The following is a 25,564-nucleotide window of genomic DNA, read 5'->3' on the forward strand; positions in this document are numbered from 1 at the left end:
TCCTTGCTTGGGGTATATGACAATACACTCATTATCAAGCAAGATTGGGCTCAAATAGTCCAAGTAATTGTGGTCCTACATGTACGCATAAAGTAACCAACACTATAGCCAACACTTTTGTGATCACAAAATGTGATCGGATTTTTGATGAAAAGGCACTTTTGAGATCTAAATATGGCGTCGAAAATGTAAGGGATATAAGGTCACCTACAAGCGGGTCAACAGATATGATAACATTGGTGACCACAGATGACATGACCTTTAAGTTTGAAAATGTTCCACCACCCCATTCACAACTTGTCCCAAATTATCAACCGTGTCACACCTTGGTATTGGGATTTAATTGCATTAAATGTCTAAAAATTAACTTTGAACTTGTATACAACACTTCACACACAAAGGTCACCCGTAGGTCAACCAATTGACATTTTTGATCGGTGAGACCTAAACGGAGCATCAAAACTGTAAAAATTCAAACATGTTTTCTTTGCCCATTTTCTCCCCCCAAAATAGTAGTTTTTTAACATTAGCTGACCTTTGGTGACCTTGGATCACATGACCGCTAAGTTTGAAAATATTCCCCTATACCATTCGCAACTTGTCCAAATAAATCAACCTTGTCACACCTTGGCACTGGGAGTTATTGCATGAAATGTCTGAAAATTAACTTTGACCTCCTATAACTTCACACACAAAGCTCATCCAGGGGTCAACCTATTGACATTTATGATCAGAAGGTACCTTTAACATCTGAAAATAGCACCGAAACTGTAAAAATCCCCAAAACATGAAAAGGTCACCAGAGGTCAAATTGAGGTCAGGGGTCACCCAGATGTGGGTGGACAATTGGATTACGTAGATGCAACTCCCAACCCTAACTGACAATTCCTTCTCAAGTTATCGCAAAAATACTAGTTTTTTATCATTACTTGACCTTTGGTGACCTTGGATCACATGACCGCTAAGTTTGAAAATATTACCCTATACCATTTGCAACTACTCCAAAAATATCAACCGTGTCACACCTTGGAACTGGGAGTGATTGCATTAAATGTCTGAAAATTAACTTTGGCCTCGTATAACTTTGCACACAAAGGTCACACGGGGGTCAACCCATTGACATTTATGATCAGAAGGTACCTTTAACATCTGAAAATAGCATCGAAACTGTAAAAATCCACAAAACACAAAAAGGTCACCAGAGGTCACCAGAGGTCAAATTAAGATCAAGGGTCACCCAGATGCGGGTCGACAATTGGATTACATTGAAGCAACTCCCAACCCTAACGGACAATTTGTTCTCAAGTTATCGCAAAAATACTAGTTTTTTATCATTAATTGACCTTTAGTGACCTCGGATCACATGACCGTTAAGTTTGAAAATATTCCCCTATACCATTTGCAACTTGTCCCAAAATATCAACCGTGTAATACCTTGGCACTGGGAGTTATTACACTAAATGTCTGAAAATTAACTTTGACCTCATATAACTTAACATACAAAGGTCACCTTGGGTCAACTTATTGAAATTTTTGATCGGTGAGACCTAAATAGAGCATCAAACTATACAAATTCAAACATTTTTTTCTTTGCCCATTTTCTCCCCCCAAAATACTAGTTTTTTAACATTAATTGACCTTTGGTGACCTCGGATCACATGACCGTTAGGTTTGAAAATATTCCCCTATACCATTTGCAACTTGTCCGAAAATATCAACCACGTCACACCTTGGAACTGGGAGTTATTGCATTAAATGTCTGAAAATTAACTTTGACCTCTTATAACTTCGCACACGAAGGTCACACGGGTGTCAACCTATTGACATTTTTTATCAGAAGGTACCTTTGGTATCCAAATCTAGCATCAAAACCAAACATTTTCTTTTTTGCTCGTTTCCTCCCAAAATAAGCACATTTTTTCTAATGTGACCTTTGACCTTTTGACCTTGGTTTCAGATGTAGTTTAATCTCCTGATTCCAAAAAACAAAACGACAAGTCTGTGCAACCATCCTAACTCCGACCGAAAAACTTTGACCCCATATAACTTCGCACATAAAGGTCACACAGGGTCAACCTATTGACATTTATGTTCAGAAGGTACCTTTGACATCTGAAAATAGCATCAAAACTGTAAAAATCCCCCAAAACATGTAAAGGTCACCAAAGGTCAAATTGAGGTCAAGGGTCACCCAGGTGCGGATCGACGATTGGATTACATTGAAGCAACTCCCAACCCTAACGGACATTTCGTTCTCAAGTTATCGCAAAAATACTAGTTTTTTATCATTAATTGACCTTTGTTGACCTCAGATCACATTACCGTTATGTTTGGAAACGATGCCTTACCCCATTCACAACTACTCCCAAAATATCAACCATGTCGGACCCTGTCAACGGGAGTTATTGCTGTTTTTAATATATTGGTTTTTGGCATCTAACTGACCTTTGGTGACCTTTGCGGGCACCAAAAACAATAGGGATCTTCCTCTCACTATGGGCTATCCACCCAACAAGTTTCATCATGATACATCATTTCCTTATTGAGATATCGTGTACACAAGCCAAGCGTCACATACACACACACACACACACATACACACACACACACGCCAAGTTGAACGCATAGGTTCCTTGCTTTGCAAAAAGCAAGGAACCAAAAATGACAAAAGTGCTGCAAGACTCGTGCAACATCCTACGTCTATTGTGACATAGAACAACTGTATCTGTTTCTTTATTTTAGTACAAGCTGTTTCAAATACTTTGTTTTATAAAAATCATCCAATTTCCCTTCTACTTTTAATACTAATGCTTGACAACCATTGACAATAACAGATAGCCTCACATCTAGTAACTTTTGAAATCTTGGGGATCTCAAGACAAAATGACATTCACATGGGAAAAAAAGGTTACATAAATCAAAGTAAACCATGCTTTGGCATCCACAGTTGTAGCCTAGCAGTATTTGTTGGTCAGGCAATCAATTAAAGGTAGACTATTGTTAATCCAATTATCGACAGGCTGTGAATGTTAACTATGGTGAAAATACTTGGGAATTCCTTTTCATGTGATATATTTTAAGATTGGGCAATGCCTAGCTGGTTGGAAATGGTACTTGGGAAGCAATATAAAATCATATGGTATAGGAGCAGAGGGTTTGTGTAGGGTGTTTTCGTGTGTTCATGACATGTCAACCATCGAATCATGATATATTGCCTGCACAGTCAGGCAGTGCAATATTCATTAGAAGGTATTTCCAAACGAATATCTCACCATGCACAACTGGTATTGATAAACACCAAAAACGTTTGTTGCTACGATGTATTGTTAATGGGCATAAAGGCCTCTAAGCTATATCAATTATTTTCAACAAAAATCAGCTGAAAGTTATGTTGCATTGGCTTCAAATATGCCAGATACTAAAATATGGTCACCTATGGTCAAAATTATTAAATTGTTTTTGTACCACCTGTAGGAAATTTACCTCACTTGGACATTCTGTCCTTTTGCATGTTCTTTTAAAATGTCTGAGAAAAATTTGGAGATTATAAAGACCTCAAGGAAAGTACTTCTTGATGTCACAATACAACTTTGTGGCCTATACAGACTACCTTCAAATGACATGCTGCTGGTCACACTAAGTATCAGGCTTAACATAAATACTGGGAAAGGAGGCTGTGTGAGAACCAGTTCTACTACACTCAGATTGTTTAGTGCTAGTCAAAGTATCTCAATGACTATTGTTCAAATGTTGGAAAAGAAAAAAAATCAATTAGGGCTAATTGGGAAATGCAAGCTGAAGCCAGTAAAATCATATTTGTACACAATTCACACAACTTGGTATCAGTTAACATTTCTCTTGCTTTTGTCTACATATTTGGCCCACCTTTTCCTTTGACATTAAATAAATATTCTTTGCACTAAAAGTTTGGTCTTGACACAGTCAACACTATAATCACCTGAATCCTTTACTGGGGAGCATCCAAGGCCAGTCAACACTGAAAATAAAAATACACATACATACACATACATACATATACATGTATACACACATATACACACACACACGCATACATATACACACATATATATATATACAAAACGTACAAGTGCAGCTGTCTACAATAAATTATCCAGATTACCATTTTGTAAATAAAATAGCAGCAAGATAAATAAAACTATAAAACTATCTATACACATTAATTCTGAATTTTGGTGTTATTGCTTTGTTTCTCAGATTATACCTAGTAGTTTCTCAAAGTAGAGAGTTAAGTTCGGTATGCAAAGAATGTCTGTCATTTCTCTGTATGCAATTTACACTTCTAATGAACTAATTTTTAGTAGCATTGTTTACAGTACTCACAAGAAAGTTAAAATCTATATTAAAAATTCTAGAAAAATACTTTAAAAAAAAAAAAAATTCTCTTATTATCTTTAATTAGTAAAAAGTGATACCAAGCAGAAACAGCATATATTAGGTGTGGTATGATATTGGCAGTAAAAACTCTTTTGCTTACATCAACATGAAAATATGGAACTATATACGGTAGAGTTGAGACTATGAAGTACACCCGTTTAAGTATTCTGCTTATATGACCAGTGAAACTTAGTTTGTCATCAATACAAACACCTAGGTATACTGTATGATGAGTGCGTTCTACTTCTGCATCTTTAATTGAGATTTAAGTTAACTTACATGATACAAGACCTTTTCTACGAAAACGCTTATTCAGTTGCAACAACTACATAATGCATCACAGATAAATAAACTATATCCCAGTTGTTACTTGCCTTGATATACTTGAATGGCATATGAGGACAGCTGTCAAGTAGCATGTATGCATAAACCAGACTGTGGTTTCTATGATCCAACATGAGTATCCTCTCATATGAATGGGACATACTGACACACTTGATCTTTAGTAATACAGCAAGAAGTGACAAACAGTATATTCACAATGACCGATGCTGACACAAATGACCACTGATAGCCTGCTTGTACTCACTCAATGTGATACATACTACAGTAAATATGAGATTTCTTCCAGCTTCCTCATCTTGAGATATCAAGTTTTAAAGGTTTACAAAATTTGACCACTGTTAATATCCACAATAACAAAGGCCTCTTTTAGCCATGTGGTATACTTACAGACTAAATATGATATCTGTTCAGCTTCCTTTCTTGAACTTATAATTTTTTACAAGGTTTTCACAACTTGAACCCTGTTTACCCTTTGACATCCACCCCAAAAATATAGGATATAATCAATATGATTCACATACATGCCAAATCTTACATTTTCCAAGCTTCCCTTCTAGAGATAGCGTGTTTGAAGCCAGGTGTCATACCGCACACACAAGTATTAATGCATAAGGTTTATTAAATCAGCAAACAAATTAAGCATTGATATTGAGATGACGCAATATGACAAATCATTTTTTTCTAACCCATACCGTCACGACTCTAAGTTTATGCTTAGAACTAACAATGAATGTATGCTATATCAAGCGAGCTGGCTTCCCTCATCTTGGAAAGATAATTGTTCTGCTTGTTTTAGCCAGTTTTCTGTTACTTAGTACCTATTCAGGGGCGGATCCAGGGGGGGGGCCGACCCGGCCCCGGCCCCCCCCCTTTTTGGAAATCTGTTGCGTTTTTTTTATGTGGGAGTACTTTAAATTCCTAATAGGCATAACTTGGTGAAAGAAAAGCCTAATATATATCCAGCTGTTCTTCCCTGAAACGCGATCGTTTTTATTCCAAATTTGAAACTAAGGCAATTACCAGGCCTACGCGACATCACGTATTAATTAGATACGGCTCAGTACTATAGTGCTGACTATTACTGTCAGGGAAAATCAATGCACAGTTAGCAGGTATATCATAATTATCTGAATGAAACGGGGTGTAGGCGGTTTTACACTATCTAACGCAACGTAGTCGCCAAGAACCTGAAGTATTTTTAAGGGAGGGCCCAAGGAACATGAACTTATAGCATGCTCCTCGTGGTGAAGCATAATTGCACCTATTAGGTGAATTGAGTTTACTGTTAATAGTAGGAGAGACTAGTGTAGGTTCTTATGACCAACTAGACCGGTTTCTGCTCTCAAACTTTATAGGAGCTTCATCAGTAGTAGTCTTTGAATATTTTATATTCGGCCTGGGCGTCTCGTTCTCAAAATGCGACAATTTTCTGTGCACGAGTTTTTATGGGCTCATAATGCAGCTATAAGAGCATCTAAAAGAGCTTCGTGTGAACCTTGAGAGTCAGCTGATTCTTCGTTAGTATGAAACCTTGAGTTAACAAGTAAACCTTTGAGATTTTGGTTTTATTTTTTTATTTATTATATTATATATAATAATTTGGTCGCTGTCGGCAAATTTTGGGTCTGTCGGCAAAAGGAGAAAAGGTGAAGAGAGCGGAAGGGGAAGAAAGAAGGAAAGCTGAATAGAGAAAAGGAGAACGGGAGCTTCTTTATCGGTTTTTTCGATTTTCCAGTTCTTCATCTGATAAACTCATTCACCAATCCAATCACCCGACGCCTGCAAGTTAAAAACCTCTCGGCAAATAACTGATAATGTCACGGCCGTCAGTATAGCTACTGTAGCCAGGCTCAGCTAGACGAGTGCCAGAATCGCCGGCAACTCAGTGAAAGAAATGGAATTAAAGGCTTCCGTATAGGCCGTAGCCCATGAGTCGTGCTATCGTGTGACAACGTGTTGTTATTAGCCTCTGTTCAGAATGACGTCATCGCAGATGTCATTCTTCGTTCTCCGTGGAAAACTTAAGGACACGGCTCACGAATTGTACACAATTTTTAACGTTTCTCGCTTGTATATCAATGAATGTTGTTATTTCTCATTACCGGAAAGTTTTCTGAACATTTTCATCACGAAGTTTCACTATTTCAACGATCAGTGAAAGAGAAAACACAGTTCGATAATTGGTCCCAATTAATTCTTCTTCTGCCGACTGCCATAAAAATAATATCGAAATGGAAATTCTACGGTGCCAAATTTGACTTAAAATATGCACCAGATTGCATCTAAGGACGTTTCAAAACTAAAAATTTTCCAAATGGGAGGGGGACACCCCCTCCCCTTAGACCCCTCCCCCATTTCAGTCACCACTTCCAGATCCGTCGGCAAATCAAATTTGACTTAAAATATATACCAGATTGCATCTAAGGACGTTTCAAAACTAAAAATTTTCCAAAGGGGAGGGGACACCCCCTCCCCTAAGACCCCTCCCCCATTTCAGTCACCACTTCCAGATCCGTCGGCAAATCAAATTTGATTTAAAATATGCACCAGATTGCATCAAAGGACGTTTCAAAACTAAAAATTTTCCAAAGGGGAGGGGGACACCCCCTCCCCTTAGACCCCTCCCCATTTCAGTCACCACTTCCAGATCCGTCGGCAAATCAAATTTGACTTAAAATATGCACCAGATTGCATCTAAGGATGTTTCAAAACTAAAAATTTTCCAAAAGGGAAGGGGACACCCCCTCCCCTTAGACCCCTCCCCCATTTCAGTCACCACTTCCAGATCCGTCGGCAAATCAAATCACCCCCCCCCCCAACAAAAGAACCTTCGCTACGCCCCTGAATAGGAAGCAAGAAATAATCCACAAATTCCGATATATTTTCGGTCGGTGATCCGTTTCCGCTTATTATCAGGCCCTCCCTTAAAAATACTTCAGGTTCTTGGCGACTACGTTGCGTTAGATAGTGTAAAACCGCCTACACCCCCATTTCATTAATAAGTATATCATAATTATCTCATTGAACATATCTTGTTTTATGTTTTTGCTTGGGGTGAATCTGGCGTCATAATTTTCGCGCAAAAGAAAAAACGAATCGACGCAATAATAGTGTATCCATTGTACATGCACTGTCGAGCGTTCTTAAATATGTGTCTATCGAGCAAAAATATGTGCACAAAAAAGCGTGTCTGCAACGTTTCTGGTTTTTCTAGTTTTTGGCGAAATGTTTCACCATTTTGCATCTAAGCACTCACAATTAACCAAAAATTTCCAAGGGGGAGGGGGCCCCTCCCCCTAGACCCCTCCCCCAGGACGCAGATCACTAAAGTGCTACCATCGGGATGTCGGCCCCCCCTTTCTCAAAATCCTGGATCCGCCCCTGCTATTCGTGTGACCAAAGCAAAGCATAGCAGAACAGAATTTAAAAAATTAGATGGTGAATGTAAAAATTCCATTTACCTGAAGAAAGACGAACTAACTGCCATTTACTGTCCTGGATGTGACACATGAGTTTATAGATTACAACTACCAATAGAACAACTTAATTTCTACGTGTGGTAAAATATATGCTTGTTATGTGAGAGTTTTGTTAGAATTTTGTCACCTTAGAGTCCTTTGAACTTCACAATCAACAAAAACAATCCCAGGATTTACTTATACCATCATTCTGACTGGAGTTCTCTGGGAACATTGCTCTCAAGTTGATTCAACCTTACAATGCCATTACTAAATGCATTATAAGATAATAGAAATACTAATTCTATTCAGTATACTAATTGTGTGCACATTTTCCTCCTTGCCAGGGGGAGAAAAACAGACCCTTTGATATATATGGAGGGGGAGGAAGTGTGTGTGTGAGAGGGGGGGGGGGTTATGAATTGAAACCAATCTAGTGTGGTTTGAACAGAGGGAATGTGTGAATTAAATATTGCTTAATATAAGGACACTTATTGCCGGTTCCAAAAAGTGCTATCTGACGGCATTTATGCTTTGTTTTTCTTGTTGCTTGCTGTTTTTAATCTATCTTGCACATATAAACATACTTAAACTTTAAGCGGGATTTTTTTTCTGGAATTTTCTATCAGTGGGGGTGGGGGGGGGGGACAAACAATAACGATATGATTGAAAGAAAGAAACCTTTTTATCATAAATTATCAAGTTCTTGTCTTAACCACTGGTTGTTATACTCAAACACCTGATCATCTCCAACCTCATCATATTCAGCTTGGATAGCCTCCCTTCAGATCCTGGTGAAATGCTCTGACCCTTGGCACCAACCTATACCTATACATAAAAGTTTAAAATTATTGACTGAATAGAGAATTTAATAAGTAACCACATTCAAGCTAAAAAAATGCATGTTTACACCACATATCATATTGAAAAGATAATTGTGCATCAGGATCATTACTTTGGTAAGCTTTTGCGCAGTTGACTGCAGGCTGCTTCAGCTTCTGTTTCGGTGCAACCTGTGACAAGGTGGTAGAGATGGTCCACAGCATGAGAGACAAGAACGTCATTGAGGTAATTCAGCCTGCAGAAAAGGACGCATGAATAGTAAGCATTGCTTCAAAGTTACAGAAATTAAATAGAAAGTAAATATTACTGTGAAAACATGATTTCAGCAATCATTACGAATGGGTACTTCAAATTAATGTATGTTGCAGCATTCGGTAAGAACAAGGTGAAGCATTCAGACTAGCAATATTGTTTATTGCCACAAATGCAGATCTGATCCTCCATAAGCATGCGAGCATTCAGACAGTAGCAAATTGATCCCCCAATTGTGGGTCTGATCCACCGTGAGCATGTATGGAGTATATTCAGACTAGCATGTTGTTCGCCCTTGTGGGTCTGATCCTCCTTAACCATGCAATAATTTATACTATAGGACGTTGATCACCCAAATTGTAGGGTCTGATCATCCTTGAGCATGCGAGAATGCAAACTATAGCAAGTTGATCGCCCTTGTACGTCTCGTCCTACTAGAGCATGTGAGATTCAGACTAGCAAGCTAGCATTGCAAGTTGATCACCTCATTTGTGGGGTCTGCTTGATCCTCCTTAAGCATGCGATTATTCAGAGTATAGCAACTTGAATCCCCAAGTGTGGGATCTGATCCTCCTTGAGCATGCGAGCATTCAGATATACAGTATGGCAAGTTGATAGCCTATTGAAGTCTGTACGCATTCCTGTGTATTGTATCAAGGCCAAGCTTAGAGTGAGATCTGATCAAGTGTGACCTATGTGCAGCACTAAGGTCACGTCTCGACGTAAGTCAGTGTTAGATTCAAATTTTCTGGCAGGACGGGCCAACAGTTCAAGCACTCAATCACAGAAAGTAAAATTCATGACAAGGCAAGGCTTAGGGCGATAAACTTACAAACAATGATATGACCAGAAGGACTGGATCCCATTTTTCAATAAAAAGTTCCTTTAAATGCAGTGCTTAACCATTGAAAGTATACATATCATTACTATATAGCACAATAAAAGTTTGCAACACGTAGCGAAACATCTAAAAGCGTTTGGCCGAGCGATGATGATGATAGGTAACAGGTAGAGCACCTTTATCATTAATATTAATCAATATTTGTTTCTGCTTGAATTTTGAGAGTTGCTTAAACACTACAAAATTTTGCTTGTAACTGCCAATGTATACCACTTAGGTTGGTATCAGTAACTGCATGATTATGGAGTGCATATAATCCCACTTTAATGAAATATTTAACACTTACTGTACTTCAAACTTTTTGAGTTTCTTCAATTGGTCATACAACTGCTTCGTGGAACTTGAAGAAAAACTGTTGCAAACAGATCTCTGTTGAATCAAAGCAAAGAACACAATCATAGCACACTGGAAACTTACTTAACCATGAATTGTAAAAATAGGCCTGGGGGGGGAGTCTTAAAAAACAAATTTCCAGAGGACAAGAAATTCGGGCAAAAGTCCTGAAAAATTCGGGCAGCCTAAGAGGAGAAACTATATATATGTATATATATATGTATATATATATGTATATATATATATATATATATATAAATATGCAGTAGCTTGCCCAAATCTTTTTCAAATTTTTGCCCGACAATTCATTGATTTTCTTTATTTAGCATCATGATGCCCGAATATTTCCGTGTAACACCACCGTAAGCACAGCTCACCTGGGCTACCACGCTTTTTGCGCGATCATTTTTTTTTCTAACTAGTCAACTGTATACCTGGACATCTCCGACATGAGTGTATATAAGAAACATTTTCTTTTTGATGGAATGGATGGTGGGGGGGGGGGGGGAGTGCCTACAAGCCTAGAAGTACAGGTTTATCATATTCTTTGTTACATTTTATACTGTTTTGTGAGACAAATTGCAGTCTCACCCGACACAGCGACATTATCCCGCCTACGTGTCGTTGAACAATGTATGTTTTTCTGGAGGTAGCTGAGTACTGTGTTAAAATAATAAATACGGTAACTAAATATGAGCTTAAAAAATATACTGTCCTATTTTTCCTCTTCAAAGTGATGTAACCATTTTTTCTTCTTCTAATTTGCCAAATTTTTGGGGAAGTGTAAATTTCTAAAATGTGAGATTATAAAATAAAGAATGTTTATATGCAACTTGCAAGGCCTCAGATGTGCCGTTTCCGGCAATCTGAGAGGCTTTTTTTGCCAACAATTTTCTTGTACGCTACGCGCCAACCGATGGTGGCGCTCCGCTTAGATAGTGTCACGGGAACTTTCGGGCACAAAACTTTCTGCCCCCCCCCCCAAACCGAAATGGTCCCGTACACCTATGACCTCGGCCCACAACATTAGGCTTCTGTACTCAATGTGGTACAATTACATATCATATATGCGATCGTTCCAAGCTTCTGAAATATTATGTTTAGGAAGGTGCGTTAGTGTAGGGACAGGTTAGAGGGGAGTGAGGTAACTGTTTGGCATTTTTTGACTTCAAATGACCTTTATGACCTCCGACAAAATCAAACAGTTTCTTTTACTCAATGTTATGCACTATCTTACCAAGTACGAGATCTGCCCAAGCTTCCAATATTGAGATACCATGTTTACAAGGTTTCACAATTTGACCCGAATGACCTTTGACCTCAAACAATACAATACGCTTCTTGTACTCAACAATGTACTCTTTTGCACAAACTATGGGATCAATCTAAGCTTCGATTCTTAAGATATCGTGTTTACAATGTGGGCGGTACAAAGACACGCACACACACGCCAGCATGAATAAATAGGTTACGATTATTATCAAAGCCAGGAAAGCTGCTCTTCAGAAGTTGAACATTAAATTGCAGAGTTTCAAACTGACATCACATAAAATTATCTTCTCAAAACTAAAACAAATGAAATTTAATTTCTGAAAACAATTGTCAGGAAACTGAAGTTTTCTTCTAATTAACTTATTCCCGTCTTTATTATTGTTGGCAATAATGGTTAATTTGTTAGGCCATTAAGTCGAAACTGATTTATTGTGTGAAGACAGCTACAGCACTTTACCCTCACATAAGCCAGCAAATACTCAGAACTGATTAAGTTGCTGATTATTTTTAAGGAAATTCTGGAGGAATCATGCCAATCCTCCTCCTCCCCCACCCCCCCCCCCCCCAAAAAAATACTGCAAAGAAATCTTACTTGTGCAAAATTCTTTAAGTAAAATTGAATTGAATTTCTTCTTCTGAGGAAGGCCTGTGGTACTGTTAATAAGTGTGTACAGTACTTTCTCATTCACAGCCTTCACTTCATACGGCCCAATTAGCCAAAAGTTTTCGAGCTTCCCTCCTCTTCGGGCATCCTTTCTAGCATTCCGTACGAGAACACTGGAACCAACTTCGAAGCTCTGAATAAAATAAAATCCAGCAGATATACGTAAACATCACAATATAATGCATATGTTGCCATTCATTTAATTACAACTTCAATGTACAACATAGCATTATATAATTACCTTTTTTGGTGCCTATTATCCAAATTCTTTTTTTGCCGTTCTTGGGCTTTGCCAATATTTTCTTTCACAACACCTTTGATTATGTCCCGCGACTGTGACATGAGTTGAAAAACCCTCTCCCGCTGTGCATCGCTGCAGTCTGTAGTAGGAGCTTCTGGTTGGACAATGGAGTCTTCAATGTCGACTGGTCGCAATGGCTCTCTGGATATATGAAGATAAATTAACATTCAATTATTCACAACACTTTGTTGACTGAAGAATAAATAAATTTTTATATATTTTATTTTCACTATTAAGACCATGGAACCAGAAATTTGAGTCACATCACATACTCAAACCAGCACAAATATAAAACCCTTATATATATTCTGTGCTGTTATAGGTCCAACTTGCATACCAGTCAATTATGATTAATATATAGTATATGAAAAACAAAACCAATTTCAGTGGCATTAATTGCATGTATCTTTAAGTTAATGGGCATGCATTTACAGTTTAATGAATGTTCATATTTTGTACTTGCTGCAGAGTGTACCATATACAGGGTTAATATTTATTTGTTTAGATATTATAACTTAAATTGGGTTATTGATGGTCCTCTATTTAGCGTTTTTTCCCAGGACCTGGGATGTGTCAAATTAGATTTTATCGTACAGAGGACTGGTGTAGCTATGCAAGATTTGTCCAAACTCTCTTCTCCCTGATTGCTTTTTCTCTGTATATGGCCTTAGCAAATGTAAATCTCTTTTCAGCAATGGCAGGTTTAAATTATTACAAACCTTCCAAACATCACAGCAAAAGGTGAAAGACCTACTGAACCATGTTTGGCTGTATAGTACCCCATGAGAATTGAAGACAGCATTTCATCTCAGTCATGTTGGTTTTCATTGACAACCTTGATGAGTGACCTTTGCAGAGTTTGGTTGAATCTTTCATCAAGCCCATTGGTCTGTGGGTGGTAGCTAGAGGATTCTCTGTGGTCTACCCCTATCATGTCAAACAGGGACTTGTTCAGAGCATTAACAAATTCTCCTCTCTGGTCTGAGATGACAATTTTCATGCACCCAAATCTAAATAAATGGAAACATTTAAATAACTATTGTTAAAGTATTGATTACGAATAATGTAATGAACTACTGGCATCTGCAGAATGGCTACATGGTTTAATCAGGAAATCATTTCAGCACTGATTTAAAAAAAAAGTAAGTTAAAAGCACTGACCATATCCCACTAACATTTCATTGACATTAACTTAAGAAACAACTTCTATAAATTCCTGTAACCATTTGGCCGCTTTCTGGGTCACAGTTAAAACAGTGCAAATGCAGGTCTGCATAACTAATTCCATGTAAAGTAGAAACAAAAGTAGATGGATATTTACCTGGCCATGGTTTCAAACAGAAAGTTTGCAACAGTTTTTGCTGTTTTGTTTCTGTACAGCAACAGCCTCTGGCCATTTTGAAAAATAGTCACATAGGGTTTATATGATGTACTTATTTCCATTGATGGTCTCTGGAAGGGGTCCAATCATATCCACACCCATCTAAAAAAAGAAGTAAAATGGCATTCAGAACCATACACAATCTAATCATACGAACTGATGTTCAAGTGATTTATATCTGAGTTTTGTAAAATGCTAAACATTCAATTGTTTTTTTTATTTTTTATTGTAACTCACACTGGAAGACTCTTTTACCATTTTTTTCTTCATTACCAAACCTATTACTTACTGACTTGTCAAACCCAGCTGTTATATGGAAGTCCAATGGGAAATCTCTGAAGTGAGATGCAAGTCACATGCAGTGATCTAGCTGACAACCTAGATGGTAATTGTCACTAGGGACTATCATAGGCCTGGTAACCATTTTCATCACCTTTGAATGTGGGGTGGGGGTGGGGACAGATGTATAAGTACCTGGATGAGTGATTGATAGTTAGTCAGAAAATTGCCTTGGAATCTTTCAGTGAGATGACAGGGTTACACCTAACTAATGTAGGAAGCATACATTGGTACAACCTTTACCTTGGTATCAATATATTGTAAGCATTTAGAAATGTTACAAATTAATCTTTGAAGGGAATTTGCAGAATTTTTTATATTAATGACAGAAATTTACAAATATAGACTTACAGTATGGAAGGAAAGACTTCTTGGTTATTAACCAAGTAGCAAATTTTACTTAAATAGATGTTGAAATAAGCATATGGGTTCATTGGGGATGAATTTTGGACAAAAGGCTATGGCTCTGTTGGTACTTTAGTTATGAACTGCATATGAATGTACTACCTAGGACATTTTCTCGGATACTTCTTTATGACAACAATTCAAGTACTGAACTCTGTTATGTTCATGTGTCATTCTTGCTTCATATCACAATTCAGTTTTCTTTCATTTTGAAATTCATATCAGATAATTATGAAGTCCTATGTAAAGGTTTTCCTGTTGCTTTAATTATACGCAGCTAAAAAAAAATACCAAAATGTGTTCTTAGCGAAATTTGTGTTTATGGCTGCTGTACATGAAAATTCCCGACAGTACTGCGAGTCATTAAGTCTACTGAATGTACCACCATCATGATCATCTTTAATATATGCTTAGTAAATTATAACTTTAAGAACAAATGAATGAGCTAGATCTTTCATTCTCTGGACAATCTCCACACATACTCCTTATACTCTTGCACTGGCAAACAAAGGGATGCAAACTTTAAGCATCGGTTGATAACTTGATATGCATATGGTGAATGACTTTGCAGTTACAATCATGCAAACAAATATTGCTTTTAGATGACAAAAAACAAAGTGATTTAGTGATAACTGTGCTGCTTGTGAACAGTATTTTCGACCCAGGCCTAGCATTAATAAGCTGAACGCATAAGGTGGTCCATATGTATTCCATTAACATGTAAGGCCTATGAGCTAGGATAGGTATTTGAAAAAAAAAAACATGTTACACAACTTCCATTGCAGATTCCATCAAAATCAGGTGTACATGTGCCTCCTGCTGAAATGCAGATGAAAATAATACTTAGGTGGTGAAATTGTCACCACTCGTGTCCTACAAGGACTCTTACAGAAATTGAAATGAACCTGATATTTCTATTGATTTAGCCACCTTCTCAGATCCCTTTCTTTCAAATTAGGGTCTTATACCAAAATACTCCTATCATTTGGTCAAATAAGTTCATGATAACATGTGGGATAAAACAAAAGCAAATTGTTGTGCATTTTTATTTGCTCTTTTTTCAATTGTTTCTCTCAACAACCAGCTATCCCCCTGAATAGAAATTTATTCACCCACCCTCAAATTTGTCAAAGAGATTACACTAGGCCTATATTAGTTTTTTAGGTCCATTCTGGTCACTATTCTAGCACATACTACAGTATATCACCAAGCAGTGTCTACATGTGATAATACATTGCAAATTTAATATAAATGATATAAACTTGGTCCATGGAGCTATAATCCCAGGTTTATAGCTCCATGGTTTAACCTGCACTAATTTAATTGCAACATTGTTTTGTGCATATATATTAACAACCTTAATTACTGTGGAAGAATGTTTAATGAATATTCATACCATAACCATGTACATGTTTGCACAATTAAAATATCACCAGCAAAGAGGCCCATTAAACTTATTAAAAATTATTAGCCAACACGTACAGCTAACCTTCTGACAATGAAGTGATGGGCAGGTGGCCAACTGATTACCTATAGCATATATTCAACCTGCTGCAGTGTCTGTGCACATCCCGGCACCAATATATTAAAAAAATATGGGAAAACCTCTAAAAAGAATGAGATAATAAAGTAACACTCATTAATTTAATTGATCCTCCAAATGGACAAGACAGGGACCCCCCCCCCACTCCCTTGCTGCCTTGTGTTTTAACTAGTAAGGGGACTAATCCCAGGACATATCTTTCAGAAAATCTGAAAAGTCCTATCCTGAAGATTTCTTTTTTTTTTAACCTTGCAATTTCAAACACATAATCATTATTGAAATTAAAAGCTTGTATACTCATGGTAGCATGGGTACACACTACACAGCTGATATGTAACTGACAGCTGATCTGGGAGTTTTGGCAGCTACCAGACAGTAACAAAAATTATACCAAGTAGGCTTTATTTCAGAGATTGCCAATCGGAGTGGCTTGAATTTGAATAAAGCAAATTATTTGCAAATAGGGTTAACTCTCGAAGTCCTACTCCTAGGCTACAGTAGGCTAGCCTATAGTAGCCTAATACTATTCGTGTCTTGCCGACTAATTATGCATCACGATATTCTCTAACACTAATAAAGTTTAGACTTTTCAGTTCTACTCTTAGGTGATTACAAATAATAAAATATACCTATAATCTGCAAGGCCCAAATGGCCAATGCACTTAGTTCAAGTTATATGCATATCTATGGAATCATTTTCTTCAGTGGAAATAATTCCTAAAAGTTTTATACAAATAAACAAATAATACACTTACCGCCAAACCCTTCTTGTAAGCTTTAATTTTGTGGGCTTTGGCCAAGGGCCTATCTTCGTTGCCATGTGGGCCGACGTAAACTAGATCGGCATCTCCCGTCAGTCTAAAACTCTTCGATCTTCCCCTTATCGATCTTTCTAGATTTATCGTAGACTTTTCACTGGGTACAGTCCTGACGAAAGATATTTTCCAATGATAATGTAGGCCTACTCGTCATCGGTATCCAGGTCAGGAGAAGTCATCTTGTAATATCAGATCGGGCTAAGTAAGTTAACGGTCTCAACTCTTAATTAATGCAATTACTGTGCGTGCATATATGCAGCTACTAAGAAATTTTGGGCCTGCGACATGTAACGACGTAGACGGCACATTCGGCTTACTTCACTGAGTAAACAGCAGTATACATTTTACAGTAGAATGCAAATACGCATGTCACACCTAGAACGTAGAGCGGGAGATTTCCACATTTCCCGCGTACTGAATAAAATATATTGACTCTGACCAGGGAGTTTTTCCATAACAACTCCCTGCTCTGACCCCGGATTTGACCTCCATGCTCCGGATGGCGGGGAACTATCACCGCCGCGTATCGGTTAAAATACATTTACCTTCGACCTACATGGTTGATCTTTCTCCAACGTTTAGAAATTCCGACCTTCCAAACAACTACCCTAATGGTAGTAACGATTGATAAGCAGCAGAGTCAGACAGACATGACTAATTAGTTCGGAAGATAAGTTTAACATTCATTATGCAGCCTTCTGACAGTCGACGATCGAAATAGAGCGGACAGCGTCCCTCTGGAGTGTAGTCTCCATGATAATAATAACATTTTGCCGCCTCTTCCCACAACAGTCGACACTCGAAGTATTAGTTATACTTTAACCGAGTTTTGAGGGTGCATGCTGACCGATATATAACATTGTCAACCTGGTCTTCGCTAGTAAATTACCTCCTTTTAAGTAATAAGGGAACGTAGATAGGGCCAGAAATGTTTGTCACTCAACAGAACCACGTTAAAGCTCTTTGAAGAGAACCCGGACACTTTCCACGGTGGCATAGAAAGCAAGGGAAAGTGTCCCTGAGACACTATTCACGCAAATGAGACACTATTTCCTAGTAATAAGTGTCCTACGGACGCCCGGACACTCATTACTGCCACACTGGCACTTGTGTAGCTTTTTAAGCATATACACAAGCACTAGTGTTGCTAAAAATTTACATTTTAAATTTTTTTCAGTGAAATATATTACGTACCTGGTGAAAGTTATTACTTTGTATCAAAGAGATTTTACAAGGGACCCATTGAAAGCCGTAAGTAATGTTTCTCGCATGAGTAACTGATGCATTATTAGTCTGTATGATTTTGGCATAGGCTAGGCCCAATTTATGTTGAATATATTGTTAGGAATGTCGGGATTTTAGATGAAAATAGTGCTGGGCGGGATTCACGATTTTTAAGACAGTGCTGGGCGGTAATTTTTAGTGCTGAGCGGGGCCGCCCAGTGCTGCCCACAACTGATGCACTATTAGTCTGTATGATTTTGGCATAGGCTAGGCCCAATTTATGTTGAATATATTGTTAGGAATGTCGGGATTTTAGATGAAAATAGTGCTGGGCGGGATTCACGATTTTTAAGACAGTGCTGGGCGGTAATTTTTAGTGCTGAGCCGGGCTGCCCCGTGCTGCCCACAACTGATGCATTATTAGTCTGTATGATTTTGGCATAGGCTAGGCCCAATTTATGTTGAATATATTGTTAGGAATGTCGGGATTTTAGATGAAAATAGTGCTGGGCGGGATTCACAATTTTTAAGACAGTGCTGGGCGGTAATTTTTAGTGCTGAGCCGGGCCGCCCAGTGCTGCCCAGCGTGGGCACACCCTGCATATAATGCACCATTCCCCATAGTATTATTTCTCATATCATTGACCATCTCCCATAATATGCCCTGTTCCCCAAAGTATACTCAACAGTCAATACCCTATTGCATGCCTCATAACCTGTTAAGTTCTCACCTCACAACGTCAGATTCTGGATTGGATGCCTCACCACTTCCATCAGAATCGTAGTATGTGACAGACAGACCTTTGACCTTTTCCAAGTTAAAGATGCGGCAGGGAGAATGGAAAATTGTTAAAATGCAAACGTGTGCTTTCAACATTTTGTACAAAAGGGCTTCATCAAACTTCTTTTACTTTCAATAATACTTTTAATAATGGTTTCTGGAAAGACAAATACCAGAGGACACTGATTTCTCTTAAAGTTTTATAATCACAAAAATGCAAAGTTCTTAACTAATTGATGGATCTGGTTCTGTTTACTCTTTAATCTGACTATATCACAAGTTACAGGATTTTACAAGCCAAATTATGTATTGAACAAATCAAGACCAACACCTTGACACATTTGATGAAGCTCCTAAACCATCTTTTTGAGAAATATAGATTCAAATTGGGACAATGGAGATGGGTGGCATAGCTGGCATGTGACTCCTCCCACTACTCAACTTTTGTTGAAAACCTCAAAATTGATAATAGTAATGAAGAAAACAGTAACTCTTTATATTTTGCTTTATAATATAGTGACCAATTTTTCGAAAACTTAAAAGAAATAATGACTTAAAAATTGCACAGTTACATTCACTGGAATCATGCTTGGAGGATTTACTTTCATATTAAAATGTGAAAATGATGAATTAAAAAAGAAAATATTTCACCTCTCCTTTGGCAAACATGTCATTAATACATGTCTGCCAGGAGATGTTCTGGGCATCATCTCCCTTCGAGAGAATGTTCAGCAACGTGATTAAAAGGAGGAGCATTAGCAACATTCGGATATTATCATTGTCCAAACTTCCCCTTCTGAGGATCTGTATAATCATTAGAAGGAAGAAATAGAAGAGGTATAATAATTAATCATTTCAATTCACAACTACGTAGAGCTCCAATGACACTGTAGCTCACTGCAAACTACCCGATGTCTTCGAGACATTGAACAAGGTATGTAATGGTTAGTTGTACTCCAAGAATTAACAAATAATGTTGATTGCGAGGATACTGTTTGTCTTTTAGATGTTTCTCATGTACTGTAGTGAAGCTGGTATGTACGTGTATGTTGTGAGTGGGATTGTAAGTAGGTGACATGCTGGCTTGTAAATACATTATCTCAAGATGGCTAATTACTGTTAGATTTAGTAACTGAACATCATGTTGTTGTTGAGGTGTAGTTGAGACTGCTTTACAGTAACATCCAGACTCAGCTCAGGCATTGTGTTGATAGAAATCATATTTGAAAAGCTCAGTTCAGTTACAATGACAGGAACCCAGTAGAACCTAGTTGAGAGGAGTCTCAGTTGAGATCCTAGTTGGGCCCAGTTGAGAAGGTAACCTAGTTAAGAAACCCAGCTGGTGATGCTCCAAAACGCACACTGACCACATCTTTGTAAATGTTTCTGAGGTAGTATTTGATATCACTCAGATGACCTGAGATGACCTTCAACGGCCTACAAATGAATCACTTTTGTGGCCCATTAACTGATGATCCCCATGGCCAACTAAAATCACAATAACACAAAAGCTGTCAGAGGAGTAGGCTTTGATATGAATTTCACATTTTGACCTTATGTGACCTCAGCTGACCTTTGATATCAAAAGTAAGAACACCTTTAATGACCGATCAATAACTGTACATTTTGACCAAGTTTGATTAAAATCAAACATTAACCCAAGGAGGAGTAGGCTCTGGCGGGATTTCACTGTTTTACCTCTCTTTGACCCCAAATGACGTTTGACCTACATTTTATTAGCATAAGTATCAACCTGGTGATATGCCCCATAACCTCACCAAGTTTGACAAGAAACTGTCAAACAGCATGCGCACGGTGGCCTTTCAACAACTGTTGACAGACAGACAGATGCATTGCCAATTTGCCATTACAAAAGCTCAACTAGTTGAGCTAAAACTTAAAAGACGAGTCCAGGGAGTATTTTTGTACTTTATTGTGAAATAACCAAGGCAAACATATTTCCAAGCATCCAAAGAAACATGCATGCAATTCCTACAAGTAATTTTTGATATAACAACAGCTGAAGTTGGTCAATTGTTGTACCAAGAGTGAACTTGTAGCAGACAGGTGAGATGTCCTAGGTACACTATGACAAAAGTTAATTTTGTCTGTTCAAAATTTGAATCCAGTTGTCTTTCTCTTAAATGGGTTGAGCACCATTACTCTACATTCATTGGAAACTTTTATTGTCTAATCATAGCACAAGTGTAATATACCCTATAACTCTGAATCCAAAATCAAAAAAATAGAATAAAACATAAAATTATAACCAACTATTTTCGTGTCGGTCAGCTATCTTGATTTCATCAAACATGTCTATTTGGTAATTGCAACTATTAGGCCAAATATCTTTAAAACTGTTTGTAAAATTCTAATGCAAATTTAGAACACATTAATCCTAGACATGCTAATTAGGACACTGAATCATTGTGTTCATCAATGTATCTTCCCAACAAAATAAATACATTTAGTTTTAGACTCAACATTCAGAGAGACACCATACTGTACCTTCTTCATCTTTTTGTTCCTGTTTCTCGTCATTTTGATTTTGTCTGTTGGATTGTCTAGAAGAACTGGAAAATTGTAAAGTTTCTGAAAGAAAAAAGATCACACAATAATTACACACAGCTAACATTCTCATCACAAAAGGTAACAAACTTTGGTTTAAGATTACTTAGGCTCAGTGTACCCAATAACAATGTTTTTAGTCAACAACATGAATTAACAAATTTATAGCTAGGTCAAATTAATATTAATTCCAACATTAACATTATTACAAGGCAAGGCAGACTAATGTTACACATGTTGCTTTACAATTAACCTCCTTATGTTCCAATTTCCACGTCATATCATTGTTCCTGGGGAAAATATTTACACATTGTAATTACTTAAAATCTGCTCATTTTTGTCAATAGGGACCCAAGTATTGACAGATAGGTATTGAATTGAGGTTTCAATTTTTATAATTTTTTTTATAATTGAGCTAATTAGATATGTAAATATGCACATGAGGTCATGATACATACACTGTACTTTCCTTTGCCCATTTGAAATTATTTTGTTGAAATCTGCTGGATTTTTGATAGTTTGATGAGTTCAAGACATGTTATTTTGTAAGTAAAATATAATTTGATGTTTGAGGAATATGAGGAATATGACTGATGTGAGGAATATGACTGATTTTTTGATGTTTTGTTAAATTTTCATTCAGGAATAATTTATTTATTTTACAGGCTATCAGATTTAGGGTTTATATATATCAAAGTTATGGTCTCCATGCTGGTCAAGGGCTCTTCTGGAGTGATAAGTATAGGCTGTTGTTCATCCACATCATATTTGGCACCTCAGTTGTTGCTGTAACTGGAGCAAGGGTCTAATAAAAGGCTAATTAGTATGCGCATAATAACAAAATTTGTACAAACAATATACAAAAAAGGGAAACAAATTGCTTTGACTTTTTATATTTATTATTCAAACTTAAATAACCAGTTCATTCCCCTCCCCTCAATCATATCTACTACCAGGTTTCCCCCTGCCCCCCCCTTATATACCATTCTCCCCTCCCCTCTCCTCCAAACTACTTGACCTACACCATGTAATACAATGGTAGTCAAGCGTAACGATGAGTCATATAGGCCTATTGCGCTACTACAGTACATGTATACACAATACATATAGTGTGGCTTACCATATCAGGATTACATCGTCAGAGTCTTCTTCAGATTCAGCGATGTCGTCATCCTCCAACGGCTGGATGGTCAAATTGCCCATAAAGAGAAGGTCTAACGCCTCTTCGTAGTATTTAGCCATGATAATATGTGCTAAATACTAATTAGTAAATAGTCACCGTTTCAATTACGTGAGTGATAGCGTTGACCACACACTCTACAACCGGTGACTAACTAGCCCTTGATAGACAATTTGCTTTTCATATCATTGTCCCTTAGGGAAACTATTTACACATTGTAATTACTTAAAATCTGTTCATTTTTGTCAATAGAGACCCAAGTATTGACAGATAGGTATTGAAATGAGGTTTTAATTTTTATAATTTTTTTTCTAATTAAGCTAATTAGATATGCAAATATGTAAATGAGGTTATGATACAAACAATGTACTTTTTTTGCCCATTTGAAATTATTTTGATGAAATTTGCTGGACTTTTGATAGTTTGATGAGTTCAAGACATGTTATTTCATAAGTAAAATATAATTTGATGTTTGAATGTGAGGAATATGACTGATTTTCCCCCCTCCAAACAAACAAATGTATTCTGTAATACATTGGTAGCCACGCGTAACGGTAAGTCTATATATACTGTACCAATTGCGCTACATACACAATACATAGTACATACAGTGTGCAACTATGCGGCTTACCGTATCAGAATTTCAGAATTTCATCGTCAGAATCTTCTTCTCCAACGGCTGGATGGTCAAATTGCCCATAAAAAGAAGGTCTAACGCCTTTTAGAAGTATTTAGCCATGATAATATGTGCTAAATAGTTACCGTTTCAATTACGTGAGTGATTGCATGGACCCTAACGACGCTAAGCATATCAACTGTGGTTGACCGAAATTCTATACCGTAGAAATGCTCGAGTTGAATTGCTAGTGGAGGCGCTATTGCTAAATCGTTTTTATGTAGACAGGCGTTTCAGTGTGGCGCTTCTGGAGAGCTAAAAATCTACTCTGTAGGGTGAGGCATTCTGGAGAATTTTTTTTGGAAATGTGACAGTGTTTTGGCCTAAACTTAGACCCAAAAAATGTCATTTTTGACATATTTTCCCCAATTATAGAGCCATCTCTCTACATATGCCTATGAGACTCCTGATTTGATTCCTTGTATGTATTAGCTTGTTGTATAAGATAGGGTCAGTTGACTTGACATTTTTCACTGTTCTCCACATTTTTTTGGAAAAAATGTCGAAACGACCGGTTTTTTGAATGTAAACAAATCTTTTAAGACAAAAAAAAAGGTCCATGTGACCCCCTCGGAAAAAAAAGGTTGTTTATTGATGCAGGCTGTCTAACGTGCAAAATAAAGCTATAGGAAGCTCCCTAGTGTATTCCTATCTCCAGTAATGATTTTCTAAACACATGGGGTTTGGAATGTTCGAATTTGTACAGTCGGATTGGTAACGGCTAGGTAGCTCACTAACTCATTCGCGAATATCGAACGAGGAACGGGGAATAAGTATCTAACTTCACACCGATACTCATACACGAAGCGTTTCAACTGTGGTTGACCGAAATTCGATTCCATAAAAATGCTTGAGTTGAATTGTTAAGGTTACTCACTAAGTGGAGGCGCTATTGCTAATTCTATGTAGCATAGCGTTTCAGTGTGGCGCTTCTGGAAAGCTAAAAATCTACTCTGTAGGGTGAGGCATTCTGGAGAAATATTATCGGAAATTTGACCGTGTTTTGGCACTAACTTAGACCGAAAAACGTCATTTTTGACATGTTTTCCCCAATTATAGAGCCATCTCTCTACATATGCCCGTGAAGGCTCCTGGCTTGATTCCTTGTATGGCTTAGCTAGTTGTATCGGATAGGGTTAGTTGACTTCAAGGTTTTCACTGTTCTCACAATTTTTTTGAAAAAAAGGTCAAAACGACTGATTTTTTAATGTAACCAAATCTTTGAAGACAGAAAAAAAAAAATCCATGTGACCCCCTCGGAAAATGGGTTCTTTATTGATGCAGGCTGTCTTATGTGCAAAATAAAGCTATGGGAAGCTCTCTATAGTGTATTTCTATCTCGAGTAATGATTTCTAAACACATGGTTTTTCAGTGACTCACATATGGACCATACCTGTCCAGAAACAAACTGCCCAATGCTAATCAGGAACCCCCCCCCCCCCCAATTGGTCACTTCAAATATGCCAGGCACACTGACACAATATTCCTACAGATTTTGTAACTTCACGAATATGCCTCAGCTAAATTGGTTCATGGTGGGGACTACACTGGCGACCAACTTCCTCAATTAGAGGTATAACAGAATTTGATGGGATGGAGGGCGAAGGGAGTGGGGGTTTGGGGTGGGGTGGCAAACAAACATTTAGGTACTATTTCATAGTCGTCAGTACATACACACATTGATTTATTGATTGATTTATTTTGTTTCATCACGTGAATATATACAATGTGATAGGAGGTCCTCTAAAAAACCTTCAGATGGCTTAACAAAGTAGAGGACTCCCTGTAAAGAAAAGGGGAAAAAAAACACATGACCGTAGTTACTTAATGGTGTCCCCCCCCCCCCGCTTGTTGTCTAAATTT

The 25,564-nt window shown here is 37.6% G+C and overlaps 1 protein-coding gene and 1 long non-coding RNA gene across 8 annotated transcripts in view; both read right to left on the bottom strand.

Annotated features, from left to right (window-relative positions):
* The window catches only part of LOC139965474 (uncharacterized), a 172,637-nt gene that overhangs the window by 36,773 nt on the left and 110,300 nt on the right, over positions 1 to 25,564 (bottom strand). The gene's annotated exons all lie outside the window — the stretch shown is intronic.
* Positions 1,961 to 18,400, bottom strand: LOC139965499 (uncharacterized). Of its 2 annotated transcripts, none has more exons than XR_011792270.1 (7): positions 17,209 to 18,400; positions 14,107 to 14,268; positions 13,505 to 13,795; positions 12,726 to 12,926; positions 12,413 to 12,617; positions 10,502 to 10,584; positions 1,961 to 9,297 (listed from the first exon to the last, which is right to left on the bottom strand). It is a non-coding gene; the product is annotated as an uncharacterized lncRNA (long non-coding RNA). The 2 variants fall into 2 exon arrangements; XR_011792271.1 differs by lacking the exon at positions 17,209 to 18,400 and adding an exon at positions 16,400 to 16,424.

The sequence above is a fragment of the Apostichopus japonicus genome, chromosome 3, assembly GCF_037975245.1.
Source record: "Apostichopus japonicus isolate 1M-3 chromosome 3, ASM3797524v1, whole genome shotgun sequence".
Classification (NCBI taxonomy): domain Eukaryota; kingdom Metazoa; phylum Echinodermata; class Holothuroidea; order Aspidochirotida; family Stichopodidae; genus Apostichopus; species Apostichopus japonicus.